This window comes from Paralichthys olivaceus, chromosome 12 (genome assembly GCF_024713975.1).
Source record: "Paralichthys olivaceus isolate ysfri-2021 chromosome 12, ASM2471397v2, whole genome shotgun sequence".
Taxonomy (NCBI): domain Eukaryota; kingdom Metazoa; phylum Chordata; class Actinopteri; order Pleuronectiformes; family Paralichthyidae; genus Paralichthys; species Paralichthys olivaceus.
Window position 1 is genome coordinate 22630847 of NC_091104.1, and position 17614 is coordinate 22648460.

Sequence of the window (17614 nt, forward strand, 5' to 3'; positions counted from 1 at the left end):
GGTCAATAGCTTGTGAATTACAGCAATGAGTCAGTGTGTGAGAAAGACTATTCAGCTGTTGGTTTACATCAGCAATCAAATGCACATTTTACATTTAATTAATTCCCATCAGACTGTCTGTATGTGTAATTTTGATCTTAGCGTATAGCAATGACAGATGATGTATCTGTTTATCTTTTATTTTATTGATCTGCAAACCAACAATAGATGTCAAATAAATGCAGTGAAGTATGTCCCTATTTTGTGCAAAATGAAAGTAGCACAAAAATAAAGTACCTCAAAATTGTACTTAATCATAGTAATTAACTAATTGATGCACTTACCACCACCTTATGTGTCTGGTTTCATGCATGTTTTTCCCCTTCATCTGGAATAACATTACCAAGTAAACTAACACAAATGACCAACAGTTCAGTGAAGTGTCAGAAAGAATATTCTTATTCTTCTCAGGGGCATCTGAAACGTGACATTTTTAGAGCGTATAAATGTGGACAATCATAGAACCATCACCAAGTACAATTATTGCCAGTTAATACATAATGATAAAAAAAAAATCAAAAAAGCTACCACAAAAATAAGTAAAGGTGCATCTCAGAGTAAAGATCAGATCAGTAAATATCAGAAAACAGTTAAAGATTTTCATCAAAACGTCACAGGGCACTTTGTGACATTACAACTTAAAATCCCCAACTTTACTGTATCTACTGTAGTTATAGAACAGACCAAGAAAAGTCTCACCTCATCATACGTTTATCATATCTGTCTCTAAATCCTTTAATGACCAAATAATTCTGTATTATTTTGGACTAATCAACATATACATGTATTCATATCAGTACTTTTAAAGATACAGATTATAACTGGTTCATAATATGATGCAAAATGAGGCTCTACTAGACAGCTCTTACTTTACCCCCCGTCCTCTATTTATCCTCAGTTGACAGCATAAGTGTTCTACGGATATGGTCAAACTCTCATTATGATTTCCCTGTGGGTGCTCAGAGTTTTCCATGCGTGGCAGAACACCTCACGTTGATGAAGTTCTCCCCTCCACTTCTCTTTGTTGAGTTTACATTCTGTGTTATCTTATTAGCGTTTTACCTCAGGTTCCTTCCTTTTTTTTCTATTTCGGCATTTGGTACAGGAACATATGGGAATTTCAGCAGTTGCCCAGAAATGTTGTTGTCTTGTAAGTCATTATTGCTGAATGTGTGCTCATTGTACCAAGTTTTACAGTATCTCTTTTTGACTGTCAGTAAAGAGAACATGAAGAAGAAAACTGTCTTCCTTTGTTTGTATATATTCCATTTTGTAGGTTTTACATTGACATTAAGATCTACACTATGGGTCCATGTAGCCACACAACTGTATTTTAATCTTTTTAGCTTTTAATTCTAGTAATAATAAATAGCTCCTTGACTTCTGGCATCGTCTCTGCTAATTATAAAACTGCTCTAGTTGAACCACTGCTCAAACAACCAAACCTAGACCCCTGCACTCTAAATAATTACAGACCTGTTTCAGAACTCTTTCTTATCCAAGATCCTTGAAATAGCTCTGTCCAAACAATTAGTAGTGCATGTGAAAGACAATTTCAGTCCCTCCACAGTACCAAAACAACACTCTTCTGAGAGTCTGCAATGACCTTCTGTTGACTGAAGATGCTTGTAAATCCTCCATCCTTGTTCTCTCAGTGCTGCTTTTGATACTGTAGACCACATGCTCATTGACAGATTGGAGAAGTGGGCAGGAATCCCCCACATGCCTTTAAACTGGTTCAGGTCATACCTTTCCAACCAAAGTTTCTCAGTAACTATGACCGTCTCAGTGCCATCCCCCTCACATGTGTGGTATGGTGTTCCACAAGATTCAATCCTAGGTCCAATTCTATTTTCCATCTATGTTCCCCCCCTTTGGCAACATCATCCGCAAACATAATGACCACTTTCACTGCTTCGCTGATGACACACAGCTCTACATTCAAATCAGTCCAGGTAACTATCAAACATTGCAACCACAAGAGCCGTGCTGAAATAAAACACCGGATGGCAAACAACTTTCTCCAACTAAACCTCTCCAAATTCAATGTAACACAATCCAAAAACGTAACCATATCACCCCTGTTTTAGCATCATTGCACTGGTTGCCCTTTTACTTTAGGATTGATTTTAAAATGTAGAGGCAGGCATGAGCTGGCTCTTCCCTTTATTTCATACCTTTTATCTCCGTGCAAGCCAGGGTGCATTCTGAGATTTTCTGGTAAGGCACTGCTAGCCATTCTAAAATCTAAGCTGAAAACCAAAGGAGATAAAGTCTTTGCAGAGAGGGCCTCTACACTTTGGGACAATCCTTCAGAAGAGATTAGACTAGCAGAATCAGTTACCTGTTTTATCTCTATAAAAAAGCTTTTATCATATGGTGTCTAGGATTTTTATTATCTGTATCATTTTCTTTTTTTTTATCTGTAATTTTTATATTGTTTGTTGTAAAGCAACTTTGTTACTTGTATTGTAAAGTGCTATACAAATAATGTTGGTATTATTATCCTCGTCTCCCTCTCAGTGTTGCCACAACAACTCCCCATCCTTGAAAACTTTTATTGCTCTTTGGTCAGAGATGAAAACGTGGCTGGAATAAAGACACAACTTTTGTCCCAGATACACAAACATAGCCCTCACGAGCCCTCACACACACACAAACACACACACACAGCTCCAGAATCTATTCTGGCCTATTTCTCAAAATAATGGGATATGCAGTGCGTGTCTATGTACTTGCCTGATGTCCTTTGAAGTCCACTGACATTTTGTTGAGAGATACATAATTATGCACACACTCAAACCTACATTTACACACCCTTGTGTGTGTGTATGTGTGTGTATGAGTGTGTGTGTGTGTGTGTTGACCAGTTTCACAGGGCTGTAGATCAAAGACATTTGTGTCTGTGGTGGTCTGTCTTCTCCCTCTTTCTTCTCTGACTACTTCTTTTTTTTTAAAGGTTTGCAGAAATGATTCTGGTTGAAATACAGCGCTGCCTCTGTAGCCTCCACCAGATAACATCAACAGTCTTTAACTGAAATCAAATAAACAGCATTCACATGGGAGAGGAAAATCACTGTCTCTCTGTTTGGTCTCACCACCACAGTGTCCAGAAGCATGGAAAAATCTGGCTGCTCACCACCTAACTACCGGTTTGGCAGCAATCAGCAGACATACAAAGTTAGCAGCCAGCTGGCAAACATAGTGGACTGTTAGGTTGTGAAAGACCCACATATTTCCCACAGCAACTCAGGTGAATGCAGAGCCAAAGATATCAATATTGGAATCGCAGCTGTTGAATGGTCAGAAACACGACTCCAAGTGAACCCTAATGTTTGCTGTGTGTCAACTCCATAGGCAGCTATGTGCTTACACTTTAACTATTTGAAGTTTATGAGTAGGTGATATATGAATGTTGTTTACAGCTGGTTCCATTGTCCCCAAGTCAAAAATATACATTTATTGGAGTCAACATTTTATGCAGTCCTGTTGTCCATGTCAAAATGTTGGTCTGGTGTATAATTTATATCAGCTTTTCCTTTTCCTTTCCCTGTTCCTTTTCTTTCCTTTTGTAAATGAATACCACATTTTATCACAAACACATTTCCATTTCTAGAACAATGGGTGTGCACCTATTTTTCAAGTTACTTCTGCATTACAAGCCACACACAGTGGCACGCAGTCAGTCACAGCATTAAAAGGAAAAGTATATATGTTCATAAAAACAGTGCTTTTGAATGGACTTGACCTGAACACTACTAACTTCAGCATAACCAATTTTAACAGTGCTGCTTTTTCTTCCTCCTTCCAGACCTCAACATTCACAAATATACCATAGGCTTTTAAATCAAATGTATGTGGCTCGCACAAACTACTGGTTTGCCATTTTACTTTATTGACTACACAAATACCCCATGTCCAGGATCTGCAGCCTCACTGTTGCTGTCTATTTTTCAGACCTGCAATCACAAAACAAACAGAAAACAGAAGCCTGCATCATTGTTGTCCTGTTTTACTTTTGGGGTGTTCAAAGTTTGGGTTAGGCTTAGCCCTAATGCACACCTATCAGCCAATCAGAATCCAGAATTATCAGTGCAAGTGAGTGCAAGAGTAATCGATCCAACCTCTAATGACGACCGCTTCCATGCTAAAAAATAAGTAAATATATATTCAAAGCCATTTAGGCCTGTTTAAAAATAAATGCCCCATTGTTCAACTAACTAATACAACACTGTGCTCACCTTTGATGGAAAAAATAATTCCTCTTTTGCTCTCAACCAGAAAATGTGTCTATTTTTTACAAAATATAATCTCACGCTTTCTGTATGCAAACATCTGTAAACTGCCATTACATCACACGGTCATCCAGCTCCTTCTCATTCCTCTCTCTCACTTTGTCTATTTACATGTTTGTTTATTTATTAAGAAAAAAACATCTGTTTGTCCGTCCTGTAAAAATATATCCAGTCTGACATATCACCAAAATGCAGCTCAATGGATTGAATGGTCTGGAACAAATAACAGCATTATTCTGAGTGGATTAAACTCACGCATGCCCGGAACACCTGTTTTCTGAAATCAGAATGGCATAAATCCCAAATGAAATAAATAAAGTGGAATGAAATGAATAAATACAACTTTTTTTTTTTTTTATTTCACCATGGGAGAATAAGCCTGTGTTGACTTAGCGAGTGAAGTGAGGAGAAAAGTAAGCTAAATAGCTGCCTGCCTCACTGGCAGGTCGGCTGTTTGGCCTCGTTGTTTCAGAGGAGGGGGTGCTGCCGTCAGGATAACCTGACCTGCTGCTCGATTCCCAGACTACCTTGTAAGAGAGCTGCAGATCTGACCTGGTGGAATTTTTCCCCTGCAATCACTGCTCTGACTCATCCTTGTGTAAAATGAGCATGCAGCAGTTCTCTTCCTGAAAACGCACCGTTTTGGCTAAATAAATAAAAATATCGAAACAATTAGTAATCAAAGTAGTTGCAGATTATTTTTTTCTGTCCAATAAATTAATTGCAGTATTTTACAGTGTTTTTAAAGCAGTGTTTGACAATCATCCAATACAATGATCAGCACAACAACACATTTGATTGAGGAACAAATGTTGAAATGATGAGTCTCAAAACAAAAATCAGGCAGCTGTCAGCAACATTGATAATTGATTGTCATTTAATCAAGCAGAAATACCAAACATCTATTGAAATATTGAAATGTCTGTGTTGTGTATAAAGTTAGGTTGAATTAAATTGAGTCTATGGGTTTAGGATGATAAAGAATATAACCAACTGGTCTATGACCTTTGTGTTTTTGCCATGTCATACAACAGCAATGCTATCAAACTGAGTGGATCTGTTTGTTAAAATGTGAATATGGAGCTAAAAGCCAATCTGAGACGTGTGTCCTGAATCAGATGCAATAGTATGAGTCCTTTCTTCAAAAGTAAATCCACAGCAAATAAAAAAATCCATACTATTCTTTCCATATGAAAAGGCTTAAAGTGGGGTGGCTAATTAAAGCAGAGATCTGGGGATTTTTGACGCGTCTTGTTATTCTGCTGAGAGGGAAGTTATTGTTCCAAAACAGTGAATATGTATTAGAAAATGAAAACGAGACGTCTCAGCACTTGGCCAACAAAGTGTTGAGTCACTGGTATCGATCCACAAGCCTCAATCTTCCCACAGTTTATTGTGGTCATTTTAAGCTACGGAGCATCTGTGAATGTAATGTGCATCTCTGTCGGCCATAGATTAACAGAAAAAGAAACCAAAAACTTGACTCAGTTTTTATTTCCAATCTTTTTGCGTCAGCATCAAGACGAAAAATCCATGTTGTTGATCCCACAGCTGATAGAAATCTGCAACATGACAGGAGTTCTCTTTTTTCTGACTCCAATTAGCCAGCAGCTAATGAATAAATAAAAGATAAATCTGGGCTCCAGAGCTGTAGCTGTAGTCCAAGATATGTTTTGGGAAATTAACTGCTTACTTTCAATGTGTTTGAATTAAACACATAAACCGCATCTAAAGCCTTTTCACTATAATGAATGACATGTTGCGTTTGTATACAATATTTTGTATATGTGCAGATGATCACGTGACTATATAGAGGTTGTTTGGTACTCTGGGGTTCTGTTGGTGGTTCTCAAACAACCCCACATTTTTTTATTATCAATCATTAACAATAAGGGGGGGGTTAAGAAGGATCCAAATTGAAATGTAGTGACCTAAGGACATGTGTTATCTATTATAAATTATATTAATTCAACTTGAGTCAATATATATCTTTCCCTGGTCATCCATGCCGCCACTGACCAGTCCCCCAGAGAACCACTACATTATGTTTAGCCTGAGATCAGGTCTGATCCACAGTAATCACATGTCAATGACGAAGGACCCTGGGAAACAGTTACTGTGTTCCTGGGGCGATATGAATCTCATGTTCATGAGAAGTGACGGGTCTGTCTGTGCTCTGTTTGGACTGTTTTGGAGCAGTGAACTTTATCTTGACAATGCTTTGATAAACCATGATTCAGTGAAGGAGGTGCTGTGGAGTTCAGAGATACAACAGGCTATACTTGACACTGAGTATCACTTATGATTTGTGTGTTGAAGAAGAAGCAAAGCAGACATGGGGGAAAAAAATAATTTCTGTCTTGTGGGTCAGAAACATTACAGTCTTCTGTTGAAGACGTCAATCTGTTTTCTGCTCCTCATTGAATGGTCCTTTGTGTCTCCAGTCCTATTCACATGTACCCAATTCAGAAGTTTCACTTCAAATAAAATAGTCCAACTATTCATCCAAAAGTTATAACAGCATTTTGCTGTGTTAGGTGCCATTGGTGGTGGGATGAGGACACAGACAGAGCTCTAAAAGGAGGGTGTAGTAAGGTGGCCCTTTGCAGTGTGTGTATTTTTGTTGCTGCTTCTGTATTGTGAAAAGAGCTTAAATGGAGCTAAGTCATAGCCAGCTGGATTTTATATGAAACCCTGCGTGCACTCAGGCCCTACACTTTGCTGTGTGCTGAATGTGCAGCGCTGTGGGAGTGATGCTTGAAGTTTAAAAGAATTGGGTGCCCACTTTCGTTGCCCTGTTTTCTTACATTCTCTGCCTCTGTGTTTACTGTTTTATGGAGCTTTTTCTGGAAGGTAGAAAGTCTTCTTTATCATTCAGGTCAAGTGCACAGCCTGCCAGATAAACACCTGCTTAAGGAAACCAAAGCATGGCTGTATGGCTTTGACTCCTCAGGTAGAGGATCACTTTTGTGTTTCTCATCGTCTATATAACATGGAAAATGTGCTTAAAGCTCCAGTGAGTAGGATTTGAGGATCTATTGACATACATTGAATATAATGTTGTAATTGTGATTACATCTACATCAGGAGCAGGTTCTCTTTCTGTATAACATGTTGTGCTGCCATGTTTCTACAGTAGCTCAATATGGACAAACGTAGCTCTACAGAGGGCCTTTCATAGTTTTATGTTATTGTAAGGACACCGTTGGTTCTCCACAAGAAGGTGAGGGTGAGGCAAGGGATGTTCAGTTAGTTGTAATCTACAATTTCACCACTAGTTTTAACAGAATCTTAAGAACTGAACCTTTAAGGGGGGAGTGGGGAATCTAATTATTAGTACAAACTGGACAAACGAAACACCCTTTGAGTTTTTATGACAAATGAAAGCTACCACAGGTTAGCTGTGGTGGGTGAGGTGAGGAGTATTCAGCTGCAACATGCATCTTCACCACTAGATTGCACTTAATTCTACACACTGAACCTTTAATGAGGCACCATAGTGTATATATTACAAAAATAGTTCTGGCAACTTATAGTACATGTACAATCTACTTAAAAATGATGGTAGTTTTCTTAAAGAAAAAGTTCTTTAATGTGGACAACAAAGAAAAAATAAATACTGTGGATACTGCTTTTAAAGCATCAGTTCCCTTAATTTTACCTATTTTATATTGTAGCTTTATCAATACAGATTTTTTTGAGCCTTTCTTTTCATTTCTTTAAATTAAATATATTGTACCATTCGTAACCAAAACACTGGTCAGGAAGTTTTACTTGTCTCTACTTTCTAGTTGACAAACTACAGACTAGTGACAGTGTTTTTAAACGTACAGCCATCTTCATCTTTGGCACGACTAATTTACTGGGTAAAATAAAGATGCTAATAGTAACAAATCAGTCATGTTGGTCAAGCTCTATATTATAATGCTCATGTGTTTCTTCAGGTAGAGCAGTAAACCTTAAGTTATTACATTAAAACATTTCTGTATAACAAAATTTACCAGCCAGCCTGAAAATATGAACCTATTATCTCTGCTCAGAACTTATTCTTATAGGACACAGTACTCTCTGGTAGAAAATCATGCTTTCCTATGAGATTTTTTGTGAAATGCATGTGATTTGACAAAGAGGCAGCAAAGATAAAGCAAGGTTACCCTTCCATGCACTCACAAAGAAGTTTTTATACCTCTGTCCTCCATTTACATCTCTTTATTTTTATAGGACATTTGCTTAACCAACAGTTAACATCCTTGCAAGATATATTGAAAAGAACTGGGTTTGTTAAGCATGAATATGAAAAGGGAGCCTGGATATGCACAGTTTGTTTTGAACAGCAGTTTTTTAATCTTGTAGCACGGAATACAAAGGAGGTTGATCTTGATTCCTCCGAGACAGTTTTAGGTTTCCACTATGACGAGGCCGCTGTGGGGGTGGATCGAGTCAGATGCACTGAGGGATGATGGGAAGGGAGAGGGAGTCGGGTGGGCAGAGATGGATGGATATAGAGATAGGTGAAGGGAGAGACAGACAGTGGGGGGGAGCAGTCACAGAGATGGAGGGATGAGGCAGTAAAAGATATGACAGATGCAGAGATGAAAGATAGTCCAGCTGGGGAGGGGACCCCCCCCCCCATCCCCACCCAACTCAACAAAAATAGACACACACACTCACGCACACATGGTATGTTGTCATCTGGTGTTTACATTTGTACAGTGAGATAGAATAAAAGCTTGTTGCGAGGCTGTGAATAATGGAAAATGACTCAGATTGCTGCCTTGTGTACCGTTTAAAAAAAATAAAAATGTCATTATTATTGGAAGAGAAGGACGCAAGACAAACTAAGTACCAGTCCAACCTTAAGGTTTTAGAAACAATATGTCAGACATTTCACTTCTTTTCTTGCCAGATGCATTTCCTTAGGGGAAGTGAATGCTGCTGAAATGATCAGTTCAAATATTGGTTTCTTCATAGATACCATTTTGATGAAGAATTACTTGTTTGAGTCGTTTGTGGCTAAATGGCTGTAAACCCTCAAACAAATAAGGCTTTGAGGTTTGGCAGCTCATCCACGGGTATTTATAATTACATTTAGACAGTTTATAGGCATTAAGATTAACTTAATAAATGAATCAGAATTCATATGATGGAATGAGTAGTGATTGTTACAACCCAAGCCAATGTAAAGCTTTTAAGCTTTGCGTCCACATTTTGTGGATGTCATGGTGACTACAGCTGGTGAACATATTGAAATGAAGAAGTGATTGCAGAGTGGTTTGGTGTGAATATCACTTAAAGCAAAACAATGAAGCCATGCCAATGTTTTGGGTTAATTTCAGGGATTAAAATAGTCCCATTACAAAATACCAGCAGCGTGCAACCAAAACTAAAGTCATTCAGAAACTGTTGCTATCTGTCTTCTAAACTCACAGCCGGGCGCCGTACACACCTGGTATTAACTTGAGGTTTTTGTGATCCGATCACAAGTGGACAGCTCTAAGCAGGTGTGAACACACATAGATTGGATCATGCCAGACCACATTCAGAGGTGGTGTGGGCCACAGCAGTGCAAATAAAGCCACATATGAAGGACCACCTGCTCAACTGACGTCTTGTCAGCCGCTGCAGTTTTACTATGAATCAAACGTATTTTTATCAACACTGATCACCGCATCATGATCGATACTTTCCTTAAATTGGAAAGAATCTTTATTCACAGCACAACTGCACATGATTCGTTCAGCTCCTCTTTCTCCACACTCTGTCTCTACCTCTCTCTCTCTTGCTCGCTCGCTTTTGCGGACACACACAGTGTGTCGGACACACTTGTGTACTCAGACTGAGTAAAAATGCAATGTTAATACCAGGCCTGAACCGGGCCTTCAAGATTAGTCGTCCAACAATATGCAAATAAGCACTTAGTCAGTTACTGAGTAACTGAGCTGCATTTGAACGTACAGCTGGTGTTTGTGTTTGTGGTGCTGTCTTCACGGTTGCCATTGTTTGTTCGTGAGTGTGTGCGTCTGTGTGTTGGTGATGAGTAGTTTGACAGCTAATGAAAGTTGTAGCTTTACAACAGTGAGCAATACAACATTCATGCTCAATGTGCCTGCTAAAATGCACTACGCAGATACACACTCACGCGCTGAGTTGTGTAACCACCAGTGATTGACCACACCTCGGTTATGTAAGTGCTCTCAGTAGTACTCTACCAGCTCTGTGGTGTTTCACAGTGACTGGATGAGTTAATGTGAGTGAATGCGTGGGAGTGTCCATGCTGTGCTCCATTACAACTGAGTGGGTTTGAGTCAAAGATACTGCTGCACTAATAAGACTTATCTTCCAGTATACTGTGGACACTTGTCCATACCTGCAGCTTTCTCTTCTTCTGCAAAGATAGCACAGCGGGTTTGTGAGATCATCTGGATCAGTGAGATAAAGACACATAGGTTTGTGTCAACAAAGGAAAGAGCTTTAAAATTAATAATATATATACAACTAGTTAGAAAAGCATATGAATCCAATTCAAACAATTCTTTTCGATTAGGTGCAGCATTCATTGCAGTATCAGCACTGAGAAAAGACCCAAACAAAGAGGTGACAAACTAATTATACAACTACAATAGCACTCATAGCTCCTTCAAACCCCCTAAATTCAATAATGCCACACACATTTTACACTCATAGATATCAGCCCCCCAATCTGACAATGGTATGATCCAGATTCGCTCCAAAATTGTAGGGTTCTTATTTGATTCATACCCCTCACCTCCACAAAATGAATGGAAATCAGTTCAGTAGTTTTGCTTAATTCTATTATTGAACAAGGCTCAACAGTCTTCTTATGGACCCACATTTACAAGATCTAGATATTTATTTGGATCTGCATCGAATTGCACACCCTCTTAAATATCAGTCCCATAAAGTTTTGAATTATTCTGAATTATTCTCTGAGAAAACAACAGAAAGGTTAACAAATGCCTGATCTCACAATATAAAAGAAACTGCAAAATTCTTGGAACACCCCTCTGATCTGGATAAGCACTGAAATTAAGCATGGCCGTACTTAGGTCATGCACCATCCCTCCACAAAATGTCATAGATATTGACAGTTTTTGCAGTGAGTTTATAAAATAACAGGGAACTAGCTCACAAGGAGGTGATGCAGGCAAAAAGTAGGTAATCTGATCAAGCAAACACACCAAAGTGGCGCAGGCAACAGATCAAGGTCATACACAAAGTCGGCTGCAAACTGGCAACCAAAAATAGTCAAGGGGCAGGCAATCATCAGCAATCCAAAATTTGGAAGCAAGGTTCATACATAAAGTGGCACACTTGGTAGATTATGAGAGTGCTAGGTAGTAAAGACAAGCTGGTACTGGAGAATGGGCAAAAGCAGAGCATATGAGGGGTTTACTGGTGGGAAACACAGGGGCAAGATTAGTCAGTTGAGTATGAGTAAAGCAAGATGAACTGGAAACTGAAATAATTGACCCAAAATAAGAGTTGTGGGCTGGGTTTCTGAAATAATATCGGCTCTTCCTCCAGAGCCTTTTTCTATTGCCTCTGTTAACATATGAGCTGCACTAAACGTACCACTGCAGTCACTATTTTGAATCTGTACTTAACAAATTATATTTTCAACCTAATTTACATGTTGGTTTTTTCTCAAAGCAATGCCTTGTAACATTTGTTTTATGTCTCATTTGTTGTTTTATTTAAAATCTACTTTTTTTTTCTCCGGGCACCAAAGATGTCCGACAACTAGTTTGTTATAGATATCACAGCAGCACAGATCAGAAGCACTGCCTGCCGCTGTTATATTTATCTTATGGAGGAGCAGTGGTCGCCCTTGGTTCTTATTCTAGCTGCTGTTCCGTTAAAAGAAAGAAACAGCCCAGGACAGCGGAGAAGCGGTACACAGCCAGAACACAGTGTTGCTCTGAAGCTTTGTGCAAACGGCAAAGTCAGAGCTACTTTTATTATTAACTTTTCAATGTATATGTATTCATGACTGGGTCTTTTTTTAGCACAGCTGTTTCAAACACACCTAATCCACTATTTGCAATATATAACCTTTGTTCAAATATCTACTTCACTCTGCTTCTGATTTATATTTATAAGATTAGAAATGAATAAAGGGTGCAGCCAGTAATTTCCTCCATACAGTCCTGAATAGACAGGAAGCTTAAGCTGTGAATCTGCAGTGCAGTGCTGTATTCACACAGACAAGGGCCAAGACACACACACACACACACACACACACACACACACACACACACACACACATACACACACACACACACACACAAACATACAGATGTTGTTCTCTTCCTGCTTACTGACCTGTTTCAATAATTCAGAGGAGTGATGTGCTGGCTGGATGGCAATAGGCTCTATCCATGGACTCGGTCAACCGTTGCACACTCACACAAATATGGTGTTTGTTATGTTTGGCAGTTTTACGTCTGTGGAGCTTTACACACCAAGCAAGCCTCAGAGATTTGATTCCATAAGGATATGACACCTGGGTTCACTCACGGAAAACAAATGTTGCGATTGCCGCTACTTCGATCTGTTCTTTATAAAGAAAAGCAGTGAAAGAGGAGAAAGCTTGTGTAATACTCATGCAACTAAAGATTTTTAGCTGCACATGATAGCTCCAAAAAACACATTCAAACCATGGGGAATATGTTTTTTTAGAAAACATGAGGTTGTTGCAAAGAAAAGCATAGCTGCACATTCAGTTTATCTCATAAGGATGTAAAACATATACACAGTATATATCTGGTTCTCAAAGCAGATCTCAGCTAGAGCTTTTTCAATCAAACCGTTTGTGTAATGTCGATATTTTACCATTTAAACTTTTCCCCCAGTGTTTGGACCACAGCTGTTTAAATCACTAAAGCTGAGATTTTTAGAAAACGCTAAAGGTGCTGATTGTCTCAGTGTATCACTGTACATGTAATACAAAACTTTTAGAAGAAGATATTTTGTAAAACTAAGATTTTTTAAAAGACTACAAAAGATAAACTCTTAAAAAAAAATGCAAATTTGTTGATCTAAAGCCAAGAACTAGTACTTTGAGGAATGTTTGACCATTATCACGCATTACATCTGTACATCATTGTGAAAATAGTGCATATCTAATTCCACACATACTCTCTTCTCTCCAAGCACAAGGTCAGGTTATAGATAAAGGGCCAACTAGCAGTGCATTGTAATGTCTACACTCATGGACTTTCATATCTAATTCAGATGCTCCAGACAGAGAGGCAAGACGTAACGACACAACGTGATTGAGAAATGCATAATTTAACTACCCAATAGGATGCAATTGCCCATGTTTCTCTGTTAGCATTTGTATATTGTTACAACTTCTGGTCTCCTTGATGCATCAAGTCTACATTAAATAGACACATAAGACATCAGCTGCTGCCTGAGTTCTCCTTTCACCAGCTTCCAGAAAACCTCCATCACACTGTGAAATACAGCAATGACACAAGTGTAACCTTTCCAGGGAACCTCAGTTGTTTTGACATGTTTCACGTTGGCTTGTGTGCTGTCTCACTGTACCTTTTTATGGACATCAACTGTGTCTCTGCGCTCAGATGACAGATTGGAGATAATAGCTGGTTTAGCCTCTCTAAAAAAACAGACGACACTGTATGTGTCTGCCAGCGACTGAGAAATTGTCTTATTTGCGTCATTTTAGCTGTGAGCTGCCCCCCACTAACTTTGGCCTCAGGTCAGGAACAAATTGCTTTTGTTCAGGGCGTGTGAACCCTGCAGCGTCAGCATGACCAGGTTTCCAACCAGATGTCAACAGGGGTAAACTAAAACAACCCTCTAACCTTGTTAAACAACAGTCTTGTTACTTCTGCCAAAGCGATTATGTTTTCATCAGCGTTTGTTTGTCTGCTGAACAGATTGCCATGAAATTTTTATGGAGCAGTGGGGCCTGACCCGAGGATAAAACCATTAGGCTTTTATGCGGATCTGGATAAACGGGTTTACCCAATAACTTTTGGCGAGATAGGGCGCTTTGTGCACTCTCCGAGCACCTTTCTGTTTTTTATTTATTTAATTAATTGTAAGGAAAGGCATGTTACAGCAACTATTTACTTTTGCTGTTGATTAAAATATATATATAGTAGTAAATTGTTTTAATGAATACAGTGTGGAATTAGTAATTAATTGTACACTTAAAGTAACTTTTTGTCATATTTGTGGTGCTACCATCTTAGTAAACATCATTTTGTGTTTAACTTGAAAATCTATGCAATTCAACCAAATTAGTTTCAAGAAGTCAACACTTTCAGCCCCATGTGTCAAAAAAGCAGACATCTGAGAACTCAGTGTCTGGACATGAAACACTTTCTAATTTCTCAGTAAAATAATGTATTCACTTACATGTTCTCTGTGCTGCTTCCCTCACATATCGCTGCAGAACCTTCCGGCTAATCAAGCAGTGGTCTATTTGATTAAGTGAAATATGGCACCATGTGGTAAAATATGGGCCAGCATGCACCTCATGTTACTGTCAAATTGTTAACACACTGTGCGATGGTCGGCTGGTACATACGGTACGTCCTTACTTTGACTGCATGAACCATAAATAAATGATATCTGCGGCGTCTCTGTACTCTACCCATGCTATGAACTCTAAGATAAAGAATAAACAAGTAGTTACTTCACACACTTCCTCCTCACTAGTTAAGACTTTTCCTAGTTTGGAGTTATATAAGATATTGAATAATTGAGGTTTTTTTGGACAGATTTATAGTTCTCATCTCATGCGGGGGGGATTTTCAGCAAACCATGTAAAGTGACTGTGGCATTTCACTTCAGGTACCTGGTCTCATTAAAGGATTAATGCTCTCTTCACAAGGTTCAGGCCCCAAAACTGAGTGAACGCTTGTCTCACCCCGGGGATGCAGCCTCATTAGACTGCACCAGTTGTCTTCTCACACTGGGTATCTTACAAGAAGCAAACCACTGACCCAAGGTTTTTTGTAGCGCTGTTGTCTGGTGCAACTTTAATGCTTCTTGCCGTTATGGATCACATCAAAGTTTAATGCTCAGATTGCTGAAAAATTGATTTGATGGCAGCAGACATGTTGTTTTTTTTGACTAATATTTTACAAGGACACAAAAGCTTTTATCATAAAATCAGGAGTGTATTTTTGACAGGTGAGATGGATCAGATTAGGTGGATGACTTTAGTTTGCCTGTTTGTTTCTATAAATAGCTGCTGCAACAAAGTTTGTTGTGGAGTTATTTAAGAGCCTTGGACTAGATTGAGCTGCGCAGACAAATTGGTAGAACACTTGCCACAAAACAGACAGTGATTAATTCATTAAATCAACCATGAAGTCATTTGTGTTATTTAGCTGCAGTGCTTAATAAAAATAAATTACTGACATTGCGCACATTGTTTACGTAGCATCTGCAATGCAAAGCATCTTTTAGCATTTGTCCTTTTGATGTGCCCATAGATTTAAAAGCTCATGCCCTTGTATTAAGGGTGTGGTCCTGCATATTAACACAGAGTCAATCACATCTGCCGCTGTAGTCAGATTAGCTGACAGAGAGGCACTATTTTACCACCGTATAATTTTCACATGGCCTTCTGTGTATTCCCAAGGTCATACTGAGTAGAGGGGTAAAATAAATAAATCACAACTCATATGCATCATTCAGCTCATGTTACCAGTCTATCTCGTGTGTCCGCCTGCATCCACCTTTTTAAAGTGCCATATGTTTTCCTGATAAGCTCTCAGATAAGTGTGTTATACCTCCGCCGCTGTGCATCATGTCAGTTGTGATCACGGCCGTAAATAAACGAATAACTTTTGCATCGACAGGCGGAGCCGCGATAGCAAACCAATGTCAGATTTAGGGAAGGTAGATATTCTTTATGTGATAAAACGGAGAGCGTGCATTTGTGCTGCTCTTGGCAGATTTAATTATAGTCTGACTGTGATAACTCTTTGTGTGTGTGAGATCCTGCTGATACCAGACACCGCCACACTATTGATGTGAGAACAATCTCCAACTCTCCCCTCCGCATCTATCTTTATCTCATTCCATCTCTCTCCTCTTCACTTTCGCATCCATCCCTGTTGTCTTGTTCCTCTATTTTTCTGCGTTCCTTCACACTCCACTGCTTTTTTTTTGTAATATCAGTCTCTATCTTTAACCTTTTTTTCCACCATTGCTATCCCCATGCCCCCACTGATTTTCTTTTTAGCCCTGTCCTGCTCCTCACCCTCCCCTTCACCTTACTCTTTGCCCTCATTCTCTTCCTCCTTTCCCCCGTTTTGATCCGTTCCCTCCCTCCCCTCCATCCCTCCCTCCGTCCTGCTGGCTCAGCTGGTACAGAAGCAGCCTTTGTTTCAGCTGTGCCCTCTATCCTTTGAAGGAGGAGAGCTGAAAAGCGAGAGGGAGGGAGGGAGGGAGGGAGGGTTGGTGGGGTATAGTGAAAAAGTGAAACCTGGATGGGCAGGAGAGGAGAGAAAAATCCAAATGGGAAAATGGGATAAAAAGAAGAGGAGGCGTGGGAGGATGAAGAGAGGCAAAGGGGGAAAAGAGGGCGGAAGGTTGAAGGGAGGAGAGGAAGGAAGAGGGATATCTTTGGATCAATGGTCAGGGTTGTTCAAGTCATTGATACCCAGTAGCAACAGCATGTGAGGGCAGATTTAATGTGTGTGTTTGTGTGTGTGTGTGTGTCTGTGTGCTTTGCCCACTTTTATTTGGTTCATTGGTTCAAATTTGCAAAGTAAGCAGTTTTGGACCACACTGGAGAAAACTGTACTCTCATACTGTGCTTCAATCCAACAAAAAAAGAATAATTATAATAAAGTCAACATTGGTGGATATGGTGTGGAGACACAAGGAGAGCATCTGATTTCATTTAGTAGACCTATTGAAGACTAATTTATTCTTCTTTATTTCCTGTTCTCTTCAGCCAGTGAGACCTGAGAGAAGATTTTGGACCTGCATCCTCATCCATGATGTTGTAGCGGTAGTAACATGTGATACCTTGAAGCAGAGTGTTAACCGCTTTTACGTCTCTGAAGGTAAGGTCTTTTTCAGCATGATTTTACTTCAAGGACTAGTTGAGAAATACACTCATTCACTTTCTTGTTGAGAGTAAGATGAGATGGTTGACATCTTGTCTTTCGTCTGTTAAATGTGACGCCACAACTAGAGCGTGAATAACTTAGCTTACCATAAACAGTGGAAACTTAAAGAAACATTTATCTGCCTTACCTCACCAC

The 17614-nt window shown here is 39.3% G+C and overlaps 1 protein-coding gene across 3 annotated transcripts in view; it reads left to right on the plus strand.

Moving 5' to 3' along the window:
- Positions 1 to 17614, plus strand: part of lrfn5a (leucine rich repeat and fibronectin type III domain containing 5a) — a 125064-nt gene that overhangs the window by 43180 nt on the left and 64270 nt on the right. For all 3 annotated transcript variants that reach the window (XM_020084854.2, XM_069536063.1, XM_069536062.1), the window contains one exon: positions 17302 to 17413. The gene's annotated coding sequence lies outside the window, so the exon portion shown is untranslated. The remainder of the gene's footprint in view (positions 1 to 17301; positions 17414 to 17614) is intronic.